Raw genomic sequence first — 17,701 nt, forward strand, 5'->3', positions numbered from 1 at the left:
TGAAACAATTTACCAAAGGTTGTTGTGAATTCTCCATCAGTGGAATTTTTAAAATCAAGATTGGATGTTTTTCTGAAATATATGCTCTGGTACAAATAGAATGAATTCAAGAAAATCTTATGACCTGTGATATGCAGGAGGTCAGACTAGATGATCAAAATGGTCCCTCTCTTCTGGCTTTATAATCTATGAATCATTTTTACACTGTGTGAGAATTAAAGTGAAACTGTCCAAGCTACTTTTTAATGTCAAACTCTGAGTAAAATGCAATAATTTTTAAACATTCAAATGGTAAAATAGTAAATACGATTTTTTAAAACATTCTTTCTGTTTTAATAATCTGAGCTGCTCTTATTACTAACAGATGGAAGGAAAATATTTTAACATGAGGTTTATGTGGACACCACATCCCTTTATAAACACGTATATAAACAGACATTTGTATTTATCCAACAGACCAGAATGAATCCTTTGGGGGACTTTCTGGGGTAGTGAGTACTTAAGACTAATTTTTTGTAAGTATATATTTACCCAAGAGCCTAAAGCAGCACTGGAAGGAGCATGGTACAGAATGTGGGTTTTTATAAACTTTCATGAAAGATCAAAGGGGGAGGAGGGAAACAGGCAGGAACTAACAGGCAAACATGTAATAGCAAATAACATCTTTCAGAAACTTAAAGTTTTTGTGACACAAACTGTCCCAGGAGCTGGGAGGCTGAACTTCTATCCTGAACTCACACAAAGGACAGAGCGAGGGCCATAACTTGGAATTTCCTGGCTGTCGTCAACTTCTGTCACAACCGTAATGTTGTTTCAACATGTTTTCGGCTTTTAATTATTTTTCTTCTCTTTGATATAGTCTAAACTAGACATAAAATGGAAAAAAATGTACTATTTCCACTGAGAAGTGATAACTTTGACATCTGCTTCCAAGTGTTATTCATCATCACACAATGCAACAATCTGAGAGCAAGTACAATGTACCTTTTGGAAAAAGTGACTCTCTGTAATTGCTTTTCATAACAAAGCTTGCCTTTTTTCCTAATGATTAAGGCTTTATGGACATTTATAAAAGAAAAGCATAACAGCCCACCTACACTTCCTAGCAAGTAGCAGCATTTGAACTGTTTGCATTTTAGGGTCAAACACTCCACCTAAATTCACAGATGGTGAAAAGGGATAATTAACACACACCCAAACCCAAACACACACACTCCTTTTCCCATGTTTTCCATCCACCCCTATTCCTGCGTGGGACCATTTCACCATTGTAACAAAGTTTGACAGCAGGTAAAGGAAATCACTGGATATAATTTTTGAAAGGGATGATGTCACTTAAGTGGTCTTATCACCTTTTAGATTTAACACTTACTGGCTCTTCTTTTGGCTTGGTAGATGGCTTTGTGGAAATCACTTCACCTCTTTGCATCCCTGTTTCTGTGTCTGTAAAACAAGGTTAATAATTTATGGACCTGAAAAGAACACTGCAAACATTGAATAAAAGATGCTCATATAGGTGCAAAGCATTATAACTGGGCCAAATACTGTAGGGTACTTACTCAGCAAAATTCCCATTGAAATGTATGGCCTGAATATGGTGACTGCAGGATTCGGTCCCCTATTGTTACTGAGACTTGTATTATTGTAAATAAAATTAAATGGGAAAGGAGGATGCCATTTCCAGCAGCAGACACAGAGCTGAAGACAGATGAGAAGGGCTTTAACAAAGTCAAAACGACAGTGAAACAATTTTCATTGTTTTGAGAACTATCTCCAGAACATAAAATGACAGATATTAATGGCAAAGGGGTATGGTTGCCTTCCTGTCCCAAACGTTGTGTTATGCTTCTGTGCATGGTTAAACAGGTGCCTCTGGGCACCTCTAAGCTGAATAAATTTCAGTATTGGATGATGGGATTCCTGCATTTACAGTTTAAAAAGTGCTTTGAGGTCCTCTGGGATGAGAAATACTGTGACCCTAGGACTTCTTGATGCCAACTGGCAGAGGGTGCAGGGGGCTTACGGGTTACAGGGAACTCAGAAGTCTCGTATTTCCATTCTGTTTCACAGAAGAGTGTCATGTAAACCAATGTCTCACTGGTCATCTTACTCTTTGCTAAATGTATGTGTGGATAATATGTAAGGAGAAGGAGATATGTATATATGTTGGAAATTATGTACTTAAGGTCTTGTACTGAAAGAGAGGTTACTCAGAGGTAGCATGCCTTGAGACAGACGTCTCTGGACAGGCAGTGGGAGACACTTAGCTCCCTAGCTGCCCACTCTGTATTGTGTGTCCTACAACAGAAGTCTATTAGCATACTGAGTCCGATGCTAATGAAGAGCTTGCGGGGGCCTCAGAAGGAAAATTAACAGGAAGAGGTAAACAGCAGGGGATGATGACAATGATGCTGTTTTCAGATGAAGATCAAAGGTCTGAGCTGATCCAGCTGTGCGTGCAGAAAGACTCCCTGGCATTCTATCTCAGACAGAGGCAAGCTGCCAGTGAGTTTGAGTTCATGAAAGAAGGGCCTCAACCATCCTGGTTGAAAAATGTTGCCAGAAGGACTTGGGTTAAGCAGCATCTTATTAGACAAGAGGCAACTTGTTAGTTGAGTTTAGACTCTAGAATGTGTGTTATGATTTTATTTGATATGTAAGCCTTTGTTTCCAACATTTTTGTTTGTGGTCATTTGAACGTGTATTCTCTGTTAAATAAATGTATACTTGCTTTCTCTGTAAACAAATCTATGTGCTGTGTGTTAAGTGGAGCTGTATTCCAAGGTGTAACTAGTAAGTTGCAGTGTACTGTTCCTTTGAGAAAAGCAGGTCTTGTAATTCTGTGAGTGTCTAGTAGATAAGGGGCTGAATGCAGGGGCATGCTTGGAGAACTTAGGGGTTGGAATGTACCTATCTGAAGCCGGAATGTGGTACAGCAAAACAGGCATGGGCTGAGAGGGGAGTGTTTGTGTTGCCTGTGGTGGAAAGTCAGGGAGCTAACCCTTGGCAGGCACAGAACAGGCTCCCTCACATTAAAGGCAGGAGGTAGAGAGAAGCCTAGCAGCCCTGAGTACCCTTAGGAAGTATCACAGATGTATAGTACTTGGACCCATTACACCACTCACTGTCTTGGCACCTAGTGGAGTAATTTACAACAGTGCAAAGTAGTATTAAATGGTACTAGATTAGAATGGGAATGTTTACCCTCACTTTGTACAGGAATAAATAACTCCAGAATGTGCACGGCTATGGAAAATTAGACCCATTAAATAATATTTTCTGTTGTTATTTTACTAGCTATTAAACACCAGGGAAGTGGGCAAGCTGGTTTTAATGTTTTTGAAAGACTGTTAATACTGATAAAACCCCAAACTGAACACACTTTTCTTCCTAATCCCAGACTCCTTCAGAGCTCTAACAGTGACAACATCTCATTTGCTTTACCATGTAACGTGTCCTGGGTGCTGGGTATATGATGGTGGGAAAGTCACACATGAGTCATGCCCAGATCTTCTGCTCTGTTCTTCTGAGCTGGCAGGGTTCTGATCCCTCTGTCACTGGAACATTCCCTTTTCCTTAGATCACATCCTTTCTGCATTAGCTAATGGGAGGTTTCTTGTATCCTGCATGGGAGTCCAGTGAGAAGGCCCAAAACAAATTTCAGTAGCTCACCCCTAAAACTTTGGTGACTCATAATTCTTTGTGAAAAGATCATGTGGAGCAACAGGATTTAGGACCACCATAGTTGTCTTCTCCACCCATCCTTTTTCCTTTGTGATTTTGTAAACCTCACCTCTCTTAATTTCTCTGTTTATGCATCTTTCTTTGTTTCATTCTTAGTCTTCAACTTTTGCCTTTGTCTAACTTCTTGTCTGCTTTCTTTTTTCCTTTCACTTTCTGGCTTTACTTCTCTTTTCCAGCTGTGCAAACCAAGAGAGGAATGATTGTGTAACGGGTGAGAAAGAGGAGAGCTTGAGACAGAGAGACATTTTCTGCTCTAGTCTCTAAAAGATGGGGGAGTATGATAAAGAAACCTGCCACCAAAGCAGAAATGGGCAGTTATGACAAATGGATACAAGGCTTTTATTCCCAAATACAAAACTTTGTTCTGGATACAATGTAGCTATATCTGACAGACTGTCTCATGGGTATTGCTCATCATGCCTATAAAGTACTATTGCAGTAAACTAATTGTTTCTTACAAGCCCATCATTCAGCATATGTCAATATCATTAGCTTCTTGTGGTAAAGATGTCAGAGGGGGTTTAGAGAGAGGCATGGTCTACTGGGCCAAGCATCAGAATGGGTGCCACTCCCAAGGAACTTCACTCTGTACTTTTGGGCAACTGACTTACTTTCTTTTGGCCCAATTCAGCTCTGATGTAAGCTGGCTCAACACCCACTGCTACAATATGACTTCACGGACCTTGTGCCAGCTTTCATCAGGGCTGAATCTGGTCCTTTGTCTGTTTTCCCTCAAAATAGTGTTAGTAATATTTACCTGTCTCACGCAGCTCTTTGAACAACACAAGTGCTATACAAATGCTAAATATTAGTCAAATATGACACTCCAATGTGGATGTTCACGGTGGCACCAGTTGTCTCAAAGTAATTTGTTGGCAGGTAAAAGTCATAAGGGCAACAGGCTACCAGTCAAGAAGTGTAGTACAGATGCTTATGGAAGGCATGGAAGTTGACTTGCTACAGATAAGCTTGGGGAAACACTATTATATTCTGAAATTCTAAAACAAGCAAAACAATTCCTCCCCCAAGATGTATTTGTAGAGATGGAGTATCATGTTTTCTGCAAGCTTGGTTTGGTAGTCTGTTTCATGGGTGAATAAAAAAGTTGGGCATTTTGTATGTTGGAATGACTTTAAAATGCTGGACAAAATTAGAGCTTTATGATTGACTGGTAATGAAGTATTAGCCATGTCTTGACTATATAGTAAATACACAGGTGATGACAACACTGAGCAGAGTAGCTAACTGTCTACCTTATTTTTATGTACTGTATAAATACCGTTCCATAATGGCAATATGACACCTCAGGCCATATATTTCATGGCAATGATTACACTTCTCATGTGGTTAAAGTCATTAATGCTGTGGGCTTGTGTTTTATAACACTCTCCAAGGTGTGCTCTTTTCACATAGAAAGGCAGTGCCTGTCATGTCTAATTGCTTAATTATAACCTGAAGTCTAGTTAACTTAACAATGGGACAACTGTTCCATACAATACCATTTAAGGTCCATTTTCCTCAGGATACTGCTATCATTCCAAGACACTGTCTAGTCTAATTGTCTTTCTGTTATTTTGTATAATAAAATCTTAAAATGACCAAGTCTAAGTTTTTTCTTGACTGCTTAATACTAAAATTATTTTAATTTCTTTCCTTATAATGTTTGCCAAACATATGGCTGGAGAAGTAACTTTACCAAAACTTCAATGACATCACAATTCTGGCCTTGCCAACAGGAATTCTGAGCTAACATGTTAACATGCAGAACAGATGACGAACAATAAACACCAAATGAATGCTTCAGTTCTTTGATATTTAAAGTTATCCTGTTATTTATAGAAGTTTAAGGTCGAACTGTCTCATTTGGTCACAAGTAGAATGCCTTTGGGAGAATTAAAATTATCAGGAATTGAAGCCAGAATATGATTGGCCAGAATCTGACACGTTAAAGAAAGGAAAGTGAAGGAAGCTCATAATGAATCTGCCCAATTATGCCAGGCAAATGTAGTATGTCCATACCCCCAACATCAGTAATTTTAACAGAACAGATAAATACCTAGATGATACATTACAAGACTAGCAGAAATATATGTTTCCTTCTGATTATCTTCATGTTCATGGAGCATTGTTCAAGATTTTAGCCTCCAAAATCACTTATTCAGATCTGAACAAGAGCACTGGATTCAAACTTTTTTCCACTTTTTTCTACCGCATGAAAGGTCAGATTTAGACATGAGTATGGATTTGAATGCCACAACTCGAGCCCACCTCTAAGGTTAGTAAAGGACTGATGCTTCATATTCATTTTTTTGTCTGCGCTGTTTAGACAAACTTGAGATAGCCAGAGACAGGAACTGGCTACCACACATGCATGAGAAGATAACAAAAGAATGGCCATACTGAGTCAGACCCCCAATGGTTCATCTAGTCCAATATCCTGTCTTCCAACAATGGCCAATGCCAGATACTTCAAAGGGAATGAACGGAAGAGGGCAGTCATCAAGCAATCCATCCCCTGTCATCTAGTCCCAGCATCTGGCAGTCAGAGGCATAGGAACCCCACTGCATAGGGTTGTATCCCTGATCATCTTGGCTAACAGACCCATGAGTTTATCTTATTCTTTTTTGAACCCATTTATAGTTTTGGCCTTCACAACTTTCCCTGGCAATGAGTTTCACAGGTTGACTGTGCATTGTGTGAAGAAGTACTTCCTTTCGTTATTTTTAAGCCTGCTGCCTATTAAATTTATTGCGTGACCTCAGTTCTTATGTTACGTGGAGGAGTAAATAACACTTCCTTATTCAATTTCTCCATACCATTGATAATTCTATAGATGTCTGTCATATTCCCCCTTAGCCATCTCCTTAGTCATCATACAGGTTCACAATGGCCCCAACAGGAAGTGATTTGCCAGGCTGAGTGTATGGCTAAATTCCCAGCTACCTGGCATACATGCTTCCCATCACCAGCACACACTAGCATGGGTGGCAGGTTTGTAGAAATTTTGGTGATGCCCAGAACCCACTCCCCCAACTCTGCCCCCCCAACTCCACCCCCCACCTGCTTAAGGCTCTGGGAGTGGGAGTGGGAGGTCTGGGGTGCAGGTCCTGGGCTGGGGATTAGGGTGCTGGAGGAGTGCAGGGTGCAGGCTCTGGGAGGGAGTTTGGGTGCTGGGTGCAGGCTCTGGGCTGGGGCAGGGGGTGGGTGTGCAAGAGGGGGTGAGGGGTGAAGGCTCTGGGATGGAGTTTGGGCATACGAGGGGGTGCAGGGATGAAGGCTGCAGGGATGAGGATGAGGGGTTTGGTGTGTGGGAGGGGGATCAGGGCTGGGGCAGAGGATTAGGGTGCGGAAGGATGAGGGCTCTGGCTGGGGCTGAGGGGTTCATGATGCAGGGGGCTCAGAGCTGGGGCAGAGGATTAGGGGGCAAGGAGATGAGGGTTGGGGCTGAGTATGAGGGGTTCATGATGCAGGAGGGGGCTCAGGGCTGGGGCAGAGGATTATGGTGTGGGGGGATGAGGGCTGGGGATGAGGGGTTTGGAGCATTGGAGAGGCTCAGGGCTAGGGTGGAAAGGCAGGTTAAGGGCAGCCTGCCCTGCGATAAGAGGATGGAGGTACTAGGACCCTGGGGCAGCAGACAGCAGTTGCTGCCAGAAGCGGGGCTCCTCATAGGAATGTACTACATGGGCAGCATGAGCAGGCACAGGAGAGGTGTGCACTGCTTTCTTCCAGGCAGGGACATTGCGGGGCGGGGGGGAGACCACTGGGGGCCGGGGCCCGCTCCAGGCAGTGCCGGGGGAGAGACCTAGCTCCAAATATTGGTGGACCAGAGCCCCCAGCCCTGAATATTGCTGGAGCTCAGGCACCACAAAAGAATATAACTCGCCGCCTATACACACTAGCCCAGGAATCTTGTGCTTACTCTACTGTGTGCTAAGACTGAGTGAATGGACCCATCTTCCTTTCTATTTTCCTGCTTAAAAAACCTAAGAGCTGGGAAGATGAATATGAAGATTTACTTACATTGTAGCACCGTGGTATTGTCAAATTCTAGTCACAGTCCTGAATATCAACGTAAGGAACAATTACAGTCCTCTTGGAATTTCTCACATTGTTTTCACACATAATAGGTTGTCCTTTATGTTTAACTCCATATAAACAGCAAGATCCAAGGACTCCTTTCCTGCTGAAATCCCAGTTAACTCCACATTTCAAGTGTATATTTGATTCTACAATAGTTCCATACATCATCCTAAGATCATTGACAAAGGTGAAGTTACTTTAGAACAGAGCTGGTGAAAGTTTTTACTGATGATTTCTCTTTTAGAGAATTTGCCATTAAAGTCAACACATTTCAAATGAGTTTCACTTTGAGTCTTTGGATTTGTTTCAAACTCGAAACTCAAAACATAACATAATGTGTGGGATCAACCCTCATGAAAATATCCTCACAGCCCTCTGTCAAAGGAAACCATAGAGTTCTGCCTGGCCCTAACTGTTGCTTCTCATGAGAGATGAGTTGAGAAGAGTGATTGGATCTGGTTTTCTTTACATTAGAGTTTGTGGTTCAAGTCTGAGGGGTAGGGTTTAGGTTCAATAATGACATGATTTCCTGAGCTTTCCCGCCAAGATTTCAGCCTTGAATACCCTCAAGTGGATAGTCAAGAATTGCTTGGCAGTGTGTTACCCAAAGAAGATTCTCTTTTAGCTCAAGAGGTGGGTAAGTAAGTTGAGCAGAAAGAGTCTGAATTCCATCCCCAGTGTCAACAAGAAGTTCTGAGTGGCCACAGTGTGCAGAATAATGAAAACCAAGAAGTTCTGGTGGGTATGGATTTGTTAAAGTACCATAAACAAGTGATAATGACAATCACTTGTGATTTAGCAGGTTTTACACAACAAAAATTTACTTAGTGATGGAATGAATTGAAATCTTTCAACAATTTATGTGTTAGGTTCACTCCCGCTGGGGCACCTGGCATTGGCCACTGTCGGTAGACAGGATACTGGGCTGGATGGACCTTTGGTCTGATCCAGTATGGCTGTTCTTCTGTTCTTATGACTAGTAAGTCTATAACAAGTCAGCAAATGAGGTCAATGAACAGCTAGCTTCCATGACCTCTCTCTTGCTTCCAGTATGACACTGACATTGCATTGAGCTTCCAAGATCTGCATACAGATCAGCCATTAGAACATCAAAAATTATGCTAAATGTCACTCTTTTGAAAAGATCTGGGTTCCAGCCCATGTTTGCAAGTTAACGTTAGCATATTCTTTAAACAGTGTTGACATGGAGACATTACTGAATTCTTGTACAGGAAGGGTGACTTGCATGGATCATTTAGTACTGTCAAAACAGACTGTTCTGTAATTAAAGGTTTGTTGTATATGAGCTCAGGTTGCAAGTACCATAAAACCAGGAGTTTCAAAGAGAAGAAACTACAAACATATTTCTTGTGTCTTCTGGGAGTGGTTCTGTTTACAACTTTCTTACAATAAAATGTTGCCTTCTCCATTGCTTTCTGCAGGAATAATTTGGTGAAGAACAAAGAATCCTGAATAAAAGAAAGGAATTATTTATGATTAATTTACGTGAAAGTGACATGTGTGTGTGTGAGTGAGAGAGAGAGAGAATCTAGTCATTACAGACTATAAACAATTTTAACTACAAATGGAAAGTAGCCAGTACTACTGAAGGAAATGCTTGATTTTTAACTTTTGGTCATTTTTATTTTTGAAGGAGTGTTGAGAGAGATTAAGAGGACAAAGAGAATGTCTAGAATGCACAAATCAGCATTTATAGAGCAATGCTTTATTATTTATAAAGTTGTTAAAATTGTTTAGACATAAGATTACAAGGAAATCTAGATTCATGTTAGCAAGAAGATTATTGCAAAGATCTGCTACTATAAAAAAATTAAGAAAACTGGCAAAACACTCAAAAAGTAATTTGAATTTGCAAATGTTCAGCTAAGACTTACATTTTTTATTATATCATTACAAGTGAAGTATTCATACAGTAAAAATTGCCAGTTTGGGATGACGTGTTAGTGACTTTAAGAGACTATAGGTACCTCTAAATATAGAACTGTAATAGTTGTTCTAATATTATAGAGAGAGATATATTGTATAATCATATATATATTAAAAATAGGAGTTTTGATAGCTTAAAATATGGTGTATACATATACACAAACAAGTGTATTACATATATGCTTTTAGGAAAATGGAGTCTCACCCTGCTTCTACCACAGTACGAATACACTAAATAAAGTCCAAATTTACACTGTTCCTTGTGTTTGCCTTTAATGTTAATTTACAACATAAATCTTAGCCTAAGCTTTCTTGCGAGCTTGACTGTCCTTAGGGCTTTTCCCTGCAGCAGCCCTCTGTTCCTTAACATGATGTCCTCTGCCTCTGAGAGAAAATGAAACTAATATGTACTCTGGAGATGCAGCCAATAAAACTGACCTGGTCTTGTTGCCAGGATAAGTCAGCAGAAGGGCTCTGTATCTCTGAAAAGCTGAAAAGTGATACAAGCTAATACATGTTGTTAAAGGAGCCATGTCAAGGTTCCTGTACACAGAAAGGCTGGCAAAACTCAAGTGCATAGTGGAGTTCTTGTTATAAGCTTTGCCTCTATCAGGAAGGATGATTTTGACATTGTTTCATTTTTCCTGAGGGGATTGGGGAAGTGCACTCTACCACCATGACAGCAGTAGGAAAGCAGCTGAGAAGAAAAGGCATTTACAATTGCTGCTGTGAAACAGAGGAAGTTTGGTATTTCTGCAGTTTTGCTGGCATTAAAAAGGACATGTTTTTTTCTCTTAGACAATCTATCCCCTCCTCTCAGGGACATTAATCAAAATGCATTAAAACCTAGCAAAAAAAAAAAAAAAAGGTCTGTAAGTGTCATAGAAAAACCCAAAGACCACAATGTTCATCGTCCGATGTCATGCACACACTCCTTGAGCAAAAGAACAATGGAAAGCTGCACCAAGTGCTCATTATAAATGTTCTTTTCCCTTTCCTTTAGTTTGGCAATTAAACATTTTATTTACCCATATTGTATCTCCACCCAAGAATAATGACCACCCCTGTGCTGGAAACCCCAAATATATTCCATTAGTTTTGATGCCTTGGTAAAAGCTACAGGCAAATTTAGTGACTAAGTCAAGGTCAAGATGAAGGGAGGAGGCACTTAAAAGCAAATATTGAAGTAAATGTTGAGCCTTTTATTCTTGTTAAAGGTTAGAGAACGGATAATTATTTAGTAGTTTGCAGTTGGTTTTACATGAGTTTATGAGAGGAAAATAGCTGTAAAGAAATGGCTTAATATCTATGAATACATCTTGCAAGCAGAAGACAAGGCATTGTTGGCACTGTTCCCTTTAGCCCTCACCTGCCAGTCACAGAGATTCCTGTACCTCACACACAAAAGGCTGTACTCTTCTCCCACTGTGCATACATAGCTCTCATTAACACTAATAGGTTCCAGGCACAAATATCCAAAGAAGACTCATCTGAAGGTATGGATAGAAAATTCTCACTCGAGGAGCTGAATAGATTTAATATGGGAAACCAGGTGCTTAGGGAGGTGACTAATAATGGCAATGCACACAGAGCAGACTGGGAATTAACTTGTTTCCATTACAGAATACTAGCTAAAATGTTAGATCTCAATCCTCCTCCCCTCTACCATGCCCAAGAAGCTAAGTTTGGCACAGTGTACGTTTCACGGAAAGAGAAATCATGCCCTCTCAGGCCACTGGAGACACTCTGCAAGCTCTCATGCAGCCCTGAGGTGGCAGTAGCCCTTTTTGGTTCTGCTTACTGGCTCTGTGGGAACAGTGATTAGTGTTTCTACACAATAGGAGATCTACCACAACTCTTCTTATGCCCCGCACCTCCAACCCAAATCTCCTAAGGGAATTAATTGCCCACAAAGCTGGACTCTGTGGTGCACCAGGGACTACCTGAAGAGTCTCTATAAATTCTCTTCCTCCTGCATTCCCAAGCTGCAGAACTACAGATAGGCAAGGTTTGGCCCTTAGACATGGCATAAAATGTAGAAATGAAGTGTTTATCACTTTAAGGTTAAAAGGATAATAACAGTTCGCTTTTATGTAGGGCTGCTCACCAGTAGATCTCAAAGGAAGCCAGTATAATTATTCCCATTTTACAGTTGTGAAACAGAGGCATAGAAAGGTGAAGTAACTTGCTTAAAGTCACCCAGTAAGACAATGACGGGAATAGATCTAAGGTCTCCTAAATCCAAGTCCAGTGCTCTGTTCTCTAGGCCACACAACCTAGGATTTGTATCAGGCTTGCAAACCTCTGAACATCAAACATTCTAACTTCTTAGGTTTAAATGCACAGCCTTTTCCATAGCCTGAGCTTCCCATGAAAGAAATGCTTGACCACTCATGGCCTCAGGTCAGGATGAAACATTTTAACTGCAGCAAACTGCATTGTTGGGTACAATGAAAATGAGTCAAGGACAGGTCCTGCTGGCATTATTATTACTGAGGCGAGTGAGAGAGGTGACATATCAAATAGACATTAAAACTATTAGTGGAGTCTGACAGCAACCTTCTAGCATATCCTGGAGGAAATATCGCATTGCTGTCTCTACTCCTTGGTGGCAGAGTACCTGTGCTGATTATTAATGTTGGCATTTTTAATTCTAACAGTGCCGTTCCTCCACTTTAAAGTGAAGGGTCTGTCGGCTTTTGAAGAATCTCTCTATTATTCCAGGGGTTTATAACTCAGCTGTAAATATTAACTAAGGAGTTAATCAGTCAGATGAGGAATTACACGTTATGCACATTTTAAAAATAAATTCATTTAGCCAAATTTAGTTATTAGCAAAAATAATTTAGTTCTTTTGGAGGCTTTTTTTCAATTAAAATGTGGGGGTTTTCTGGAGGAAAAAGAATTAAACCACTTAGGGCCTAATTCTACTCCATTAATGTCAGTGAGAGTGGTATCAGACCCTTCAATGCGCTCAGTTAAAAAGAAACAGTAACAGATTACTGAGAATGTACAGTCTACTCTTGTCACTGAAACAGTCTCACAGATTGCAGGACAAAGGCTTTGGCCAAACTACTCATTCACAGCTCCCACAAAAATGGATACACAGTAAAAGTTCCTCTCAGGTCAAGACCATATGGAATAAGAATTCCTTGGACCTAGGCTGAAAGTAAAACTATAATACCAGGCAACCTCATGGCCTTTGTCATGCTACTTGTTTCTGTTGCTGAAGACCACCAGAAGGAGGAGAATAGGGATGCACAGTAGGCCAAGATTTTAGAAAATAAAAGTCTAAACTAGCCACCTAACATCATATTTAAGCACCTAAATAAATGACCTGATTTTCAAAAGAGCCGAGATCCCAGCAGCTTCCAGTGAAGTCTGCAAACTAGTATCTGGGCCTTTCTTGAGGAGACTAAGAGGGATAAAATTCCTTCCTAATACTCACAGATGATCAACTCAGATAGAAAGGTCACAACAGTTGTAGATAGCAGTAATAGTCATTCAGACCATTCTGAAATCCAGCAAAATAAACTGAGGCTCAGCAATCTCTTGTACTGGTGTGTAAGCCTTATCATACTACTAGCCAATATAGATGCCCAGTGGAGATGTGGCTGATCTGAGTCTCTTTGCCAAAACAAGCTAGGTTATTGTTATAAGAAACTCATACAAACAATAAAATAGCGACTCAGACAGGAAAAGGATGGAGGAAGACCTAATTAGAACAGGCAAGAGGACAGAAGCAGTGAGTCTACTAATGACCCATAACAGTAACTGGTAATAGTGTGATTAATGCAGCTGTCCATTCACACACAGAGTCCTGCACTAGAAATGATATTGACAGAGGAATGTCTTTCAGTGATGCCCCATTGCTATATTTTATATAAATTCTGCATGGGATGCCAAAATCAATGCAACTTCCTCAAAGCAGTTTGGCATGGGACTTGTTTGGACATTGTTTCTCACAGATATTCTCTGGCTTGATACAGAAAAGAAGGAAATAAAAGAAATCATCTGGCCTGTTAAAGAATGAAAAAGAAGAAGTCAGTATGATGATTACTGTTTATAGCTGCATCTGTCTGTCTGGCCATCTTAGTGTGACAAGTGTCAAGTTCCCAAGGAAAAGGAAAACTTTTCTTAGCTCAAGGGACTTTAAAGGAAAGAAAACTAAAAAGTCTGAACATCTCTCTAGTTTTGAAAAAAGATGAGGAGTTTGTTATACCTGCACATGTGCGCGGACATGAGGTCATTGATTGATGAGTTTCTGTCAGGATTTGCTTACTTCGGAGAGAGCAAATCTGCCAAGTTAGTTCTGAGTGCTGCATTTTTGTTACACGAGATCCAGACATTATTGACAATGCTTTACCATTGGAATTAACTGACTCCAGTACATCTTGGCATTTTACTCTACTAGAATTCTGCAAAAAGCTAACTTCAAGCAGCTTTAGTGGCCTGAAATGTCATATGCCACATATTTTCTCTAGTTCTGATCACATAATTTACAGCTTAGGAAAGGTACCATTTACCTTCTTTAACCAGAAGATGTCAAAGTACATTATACATATTTGCTACAAGCAAATTTGTTTGATTTGCTAGTTCCAATATACCTTTTGAACATATACATTAAAAAGACTCAGTATCATGTTTCCCATTAGCTATGCCAGAGTTTAAATTTCATTACATAATGATCAATTAAATATTGGCAAGAGCCAGCATTATCTAGTGGTTACAGTTTGGGTCTGGTAGGAGGCTGGCTTCTAGTCCTAACACAGCTGAAACTGTGTTGAAATTTGTGTTGCTGAAATTATGGATTTTTTTTTCTGGTGGGAGCATCCTCTTATGGGATCATTACGTGGCCTTCTAAGTAGAGCTGGCTGAAAAGTGGAAAAAACCCCAAAACATCTTATGTTAAAATTTCTGAAACTTTCTGACTAGCTGCACCTCTAAGTTACTTAGCTATCTCTATAACAGAATGAATGTTTGGCAATATTTATCACCCACCAGATATTTCAGTTGCACTGATACATAAGGAAAAGCAGGCACTTGCTCCAAATCATTCGCTACATCTAGCTTTCCAGGGCAACAGACAACCTGGTCCCCCATTTCAATCATTTCCCAGACTGTATCCTATTTTTGCTCAGTTGAGTACAATAACAAGGAGATCAGGTGGGCAGAAGCAGGGGCGGCTCCAGGCCGCAGCATGCCAAGCGCTTGCTTGGGGTGGCAAGCTGCGGGGGGCGCTCTGCCGGTGCTGCGAGGGCGGCAGGCAGGCTGCCTTTGGCGGCTTGACTGCGGAGGGTCCGCTGGTCCCGCGGCTTGCCGTGCTTGGGGCGGCAAAATGCCTTGAGCTGCCCCTGGGCAGAAGATCTGCAGTTTGCTGAGGTCATCCCCACAGTCTTACTTCTATTGTGCCAGGTCCAGAGATATGGAAACTAGGTGGTGGTTTCTCTTAACAAGTGGCCTTAAAATGTGGTCCATGTGTCATAAGTAGATAGGTAAGGGTTAATTTTCTTTTACCTGTAAAGGGTGAACAAAGGGGGAACCAAACACCTGACCAGAGGACCAATCAGAGACCTGGATTTTTTTTAAAGTCTGGGAGGGAACTGGAAACTCGGGGTCTTTTTGTTTTCCTTGGCTGTGAGTAAACAAGCTCTTCTTTTAACTCCATCTTCTTTTCAATATGCTACTATAAAGTGTGAGTACAAAGGAACCAAAGTAATCGGCTGTGATGTGCTTTGATTTGTATTTACATGGGTGTTGATTTGCTGGACTGGTTTAATTGGGCTATCTTTTAAATCAGACTGTTTATTCCTATTTTCTTATAAGCCATATCCTGTATGAGTTTTATGCAGTAATTATTGTTTTGTATTTGTATTTTTATATTAAAGTTTCTTTTTAAAACTTGTGAAGGTTTTCTTTTCCTTAGGAGCAGAGGGGAGGGAAAAGCCAAGCTCTGGTCTTACTTTCCTATTGTCCCAGGGTGGGAAAAGGCTACGGGACATAAGGAGGGATGCATCTCTGTTGTGTGAGCTGACTCGGTTGAATGGCATTAGCATCGGGGAAACTAGATTGCTCTCTGGTGTATTCAAAGGGCATAGGACAGCATCCCACTCTGCCCCAGTGGTAAACGTCTGTCTCAGATTGGACTTTAGCGTACAAATCTGGGCTGCTTACTGTGAACCTCCCCCAAGCTTATTACCCAGTTGGGATCTGATTGCTGCCACAGCCGAAGTTTTCCAGGGTTTCGGCCGCCCCTCGGGTTCCCCAAACTTTTCTTGGGGGACCCCTTCCAGACCCAGACCCCTGGGTCTCCTCTATCTCATCCCCAGCTTCCCCCCCTTTCTAGGGTTAGCCGGTGCGATGCTGTCCTATTCCCTTGGAATACAACCAGAGAGGCAATCTAGTTTCCCGAGGCTATGCATTCAAACTAGTCACTCACACAAGAGATGACCCCTCCCTTTGTCCCGTAGCCTTTTCCCGCCCTGGGACAATAGGAAGTAAGACACAGAGCTTGGGCTTTTCCCTCCCCTCTGCCTCACTAGAAAGAAATCCCACAAGTTTTAAAAGAAACTTTATATAAAAGAAAGAAAATACAGAACAATATATACTGCATTAAGAACTCAATACAGGACTATTGGCTGTATAAGAAAATAGGAATAAAACAGTCTGATTTAAAAAGATAGCCCAATTAAACCAGTCCAGCAAATCAACACCCATGTAAATACAAATCAAAGCACATCAACAGCCGATTACTTGGTTCCTTTGTACTCACACTTTAATAGTAGGCATATTGAAAGAAGAAGGAGTTAGAAGAAGAAGCTTGTTTACCTCACAGCGAGGAAAACAAAAAGACCCCGAGTTTCCATCCCTCCCAGACTTTAAAAAAAATCCCAGGTCTCTGATTGGTCCCTGGTCAGGTGTTTGGTTCCCCCTTTGTTCACCCTTTACAGGTAAAAAAAATTAACCTTACCTATCTACTTATGACACGCCCCCCAAATCACAGGACAGTTGTAAACATTTCACTGGAGGTGATTCTACCCTAGAACTTTAAACAAATCAAAGTATATACAAGACATCACCTTTACATATACTCTAAATCATGTAAATACAAGACTTCAACATCTTAATAGAAAGTTAACAGTGTATTCGGAAACTCTCACGGGAGAAGGCATAACCGCTACTTTGTTCGAACCTCCTGAAATTGTGTTGATATTCAAAATCAAAATCTTGGAGGCTCTAGACTCCAACGAAGAAGTTTCTTATTGTTCCCTTTGGCTGTATGAACCACTAGCGCAGCAAATGGTCAGTTTGTACGCTGGAACCGCCGTCCCCAAATCGATGGGTGTAAGCTTTTCCAGGGCGTACACAATGGCATAGCATTCCTTTTCACTGACTGACCAGTGACTTTCCCTCTCAGATAGTTTCTTGCTGAGAAACACGACAGGATGGAAGTTCTGATCCGGTCCTTCCTGCATAAGAACTGCTCCTATACCACGCTCAGATGCATGAACAAAAAGTGCACCAGACAAGGCTTAGGGGAAGTTTGAGAACAAAGCAGTGGGGAACTCCGTGTTGAAAGGATCTCTTCATTTTGAAATGACCTGCCTGGAGTAAAAATAGGAGAACCACTGCTTGACTTAAACACTTAAAATAGCCTCCAAGCCAGTGGATCTCAACCAGGGATTCAGGGCCCCATGGGGGCTGCAAACAGGTTTCTGGGTATCCTCCAAGCAGGGTCAGCATTAGACTCACTGGGGCCCCGGGCAAAAAGCCGAAGCCCCCCTGCATGGGGCTGAAGCCCAGGGCCCTGAGCTCTCCCACCTGGGGCTGAAGCCAAATCCTGAGCAACTTAATTTTGTGGGCACCCTGTGGCATGGGGCCCCAGGCAATTGCCCTGCTTGCTACCTCCTAATGCTGGCCCTGACTTTT

This window comes from Chelonoidis abingdonii, chromosome 8 (assembly GCF_003597395.2).
Source record: "Chelonoidis abingdonii isolate Lonesome George chromosome 8, CheloAbing_2.0, whole genome shotgun sequence".
Classification (NCBI taxonomy): domain Eukaryota; kingdom Metazoa; phylum Chordata; order Testudines; family Testudinidae; genus Chelonoidis; species Chelonoidis abingdonii.